The sequence below is a fragment of the Sciurus carolinensis genome, chromosome X, assembly GCF_902686445.1.
Source record: "Sciurus carolinensis chromosome X, mSciCar1.2, whole genome shotgun sequence".
Taxonomy (NCBI): Eukaryota; Metazoa; Chordata; class Mammalia; order Rodentia; family Sciuridae; genus Sciurus; species Sciurus carolinensis.
The window spans coordinates 49663475-49667237 of NC_062232.1; positions in this window are offsets into that span (position 1 = coordinate 49663475).

Genomic DNA, 3763 nt, shown 5'->3' on the forward strand with positions numbered 1-3763 from the left:
CAGAAGATTCTCAATAGATGCCACATCTCCAGAGCCCTCTACCACAGGGAACATACCAGGTCTATTACTTATGTACCATGAGTGTTGCTCAGACTGTTGTTGATTGTGCAGTATACGTCAGCTGCCTGATTTCATGCAGTCAAGGGACAATGACATCTTTGGAATGTAAGTGGGACCTAGAAAGGAAACTTGACCTGAGGATAGGAATCATACATTGCTGAAGAAGAGTAATGGTCATTTTTTTCTGCACCTTCTTCCATGTGGAATGTCCTCTTTTCATCCTTCTGTCAATCCAGCACAACCCCATCCTTGGAAGCAGCCCTTCCTGATTACACCAGCCTTCAATGTTTTTTTTTTTTTCCTATAATCTGAGCTTCCCACACTTACGAACCTCAAAAAGCTGTACCACATCACTTATCACTTAGTCTTCAGTATTGTATGCTGCTTATGAATTTTGTCCAGTGCAACAGATGGTTTAGGATACTGTAGAGATGAAAGCTGTATTCAGGCAGACCTGTAATTAATTCCAAACCAACATTAGTAGTTTCAATTAGGGTTGCATTTGATTGTAAGTAAAATAAACTCAACTATAGTAGCTTAAACAAATATTTTTTCATATATCAAGAAATATGAAGTGGTTACTAGTAATTCAGTAACTCAATGATTTCAGGATTGAAATCACTGGCATTTTCCTCATAAACACAAAGTGATTACTACTGCTATAGCCATTATAACTATATTTAAAGTACAAAGAAGGAGCAATAGGTAGTGTTCACTCATCTGTCTGTTCTTAATAAGCAAATATATTAGATTTCCCAGACTTCCCAGCACCCTTTCCCTTAGGTCTCATTGCCAAGAACTATAACAAATAGTAGCTTTAGCTGTAGGAATTGTAGAAAGCAAATACTCAACTTTCTAGTCACTGTGGAAGGAGAGTTGTGGAGAATGTGTGTGTATTCTTTATGTTCCCTTGTTGACTTTTTGCAACCCAACTCTGCCTGTGTTTCTCATACCAAGCTATGAACTGACATTATCTTTCATAAACAGAAACTGACCCCATTATTCATCTTTCAGTTTTATCCTGATAACTGAGCTAAAGAACCGCTTATTTATTATAACATTTAATAAACTGGAGTTCCCAAAGTACACTCAGTTTTTACTCTCTGCCCCCTCCAACGAATGTCAGGACAAAGGCTTTTCTGTTGCTAAGTGCTTTAGGTCTGCAGTTGTTCTAAACACCTTAAGGAACTTATTTTATTACTAGCAAGTGAGGCAGCCACCCTCTTTTCCATTTCGGTCATCCCTTACCAATTTTTTCCAGGAAGGCTGTTGCCTTTTGGTTTCAGTCTTGAGACTGATATCAATATTTAACTCTGAGAACAACTGATGACTAGACAGTAGGTTTTTATTTTTGCTTTCCTGTGGAGAAACTATAGGAGGTATGAGATATACAGTGAGTAGCAGGAAAGAGACTATATAGAGAAAAGTGAATCTTACTGAATTCCAAGATTTGCATATGCAACTGTCTACTTATTACTTCTATTTAAATATCTGTGAGACATATCAAACTCAATAAGACTTGCGTTTTACCCATATCTGTGAAATCTCCATCAAGCACTTGGTTTCTTAGGCCAGAAACCTAGAAGCCATCTGGGCATTTAATCCACTGACTTTAATTAGCCATTTCTAAACCAAATCTATATTTAGTCACTTCTTTTAATTTCCACCACTGCTGCAATTATTTATCACTTGAATTACTGCAACAATCTCCTACCTTGTCATTTATTTCTGCTTTTTCACCATTATTTCACAGCAGCAAAAGTCATCCTCTTAAATTTTAGATCAGATCATATTAAGTTCTTGCTTAAAATACATCAATGATTTTCTGTTATATTTATTTTCATGGCTTAAAGACCCTGCATGATCTGATCTATGCCAGTCTCTCCAACTTGATCTTCTACCTCTCTTCCTCTCATTCACTCTTTAGTCTTACTGGCCTTTTTGTCCTCTAGCATCCCAAGATAATTATTGCATTCTGGCTGTACATTATCTGTTTCCTCTGCCTGGGCTGCTCTGTATCCCAATATCCATATGGCTATTCCTCTGTAACCTTAAGGTCTCAGGTCAAATATCACCTGCACAAGCCTTCTTTGTCTATCTTGATAGTCTGTTTGATTTTCAATAAAAGTATGCCACAAATTGGGTGACTTAAACAACAGAAGTCTATTTCTTATAGTCCTGGAGGTTGTGAAGTCAAAGATCAAGGTGTCTGCATGGTAGGATTCTGGTGAAGGCTCTCTTCCTGACTTGTAGATGGCCACCTTCTTGCTGTGCTCTCACGTGACTTTTCCTCTGTGCATGAGCAGAGAGAGCAAGAGCAAGCTCTTTGATGTCTCTTCTTATGACACCAATTTCATTGGACCAGGGTCTTTGCCTTTGACTTCATCTTACCTGAGTAACTTCTCCCAAAACTCATTTCCAAATACCATCACATTGGGCTTTAGGGATTCAACATATGAATTTTGGAGGGAATACAAACACTCCATTCATAACACTATCTGAAGTAGTTCCTGGAACGCCAATCAGCCCATTCTTTCTTACATTACCAAATTTCATGTTGTTTTTATTTTGTATCACTTCTGATATGATTTTGCTCCTATATCTGTTTATTTATTTATTTATTGTCTGTTTCCCTCTACTAGAATGTAAGTTCTCTTAAGGTAGGGACCAAGTCTCTTTTCCTTGATCCATGGCAATATCCTCAGTGCTTAGAATGCCGCTTGACAAATTGGTAAGGGCTAAATTAATAAATCAATTATTTCTTAGCCTAAGCTCCACTTGTTACATGACTTTCACTTATGATCATCTTGACTCCAGTAAAGGGAAGCTAGTACTGTTAAAGTTGACACTTTGTTTTGTTTGGAACAACTGACATAACAGTTTCCTCAGAAGCTCCAGGGAGCTTTTATATGGTTATTTGGAATTAACTTTATTCTGCTTCCTCCATGCCAAGGTTAGTCAGAGGCTGGCCCTACTTCTCTTACTCATCTCAAATAATAACCTATAATTCCTACCAACAAATGGTTTCATCTTTTTTTTTTCATGGGAACACAGTATGTCTGCAAATCCAAGGTGCTAATAATGCCACTGGAAAAAGAATCAAGTGCTTAATGTAGACAATAAGACTGGAGGTGTTTAGAGGTGGGAGCAATCATGGGGTAGATAGAAAAAGCTTCCTGGATTGAGGGAGATTTCATTTCAACCTTAAAAGATGATGAAAATTTAGGTAGGCTAGGAGGAGTACGAAGAAACTTTTATTGCTGGAGATGCAATAAAAAGGCCTGGAGGTTTGCAATACATTTACATTTGCTGGGGCATTTTAGCAACTAGCCCTGTTTAGCAAACTTGTGGTTCAAAGTTCAGTTGGCATCTGCAACCACAGATCTGCAACCACAGAGCTGGCTCATGGATAGTCTACTGAGTGTCTTCTTCCCGTGGGGAGTTAATCACTGATGGGGGAAAAGGAATTTTTTTTCATGTTGACGTATGGTGTCACTATTTTCCCCTCATCTTTAGGACAAAATTTGTGACTGTGAGGCTTCACATATGAACGAATATTTCTGAATATATGGTTATCTCAGCTCTGCATCTCAGTTTAAGATTAGTAGGTGGCAGGAGCACAATGACTCACAAATGTCATCTTCAGTTACTCCCACCTTCTGAGGCCCCCCCCAGTTTGTACCAAATCTACCTACCTCTTCTT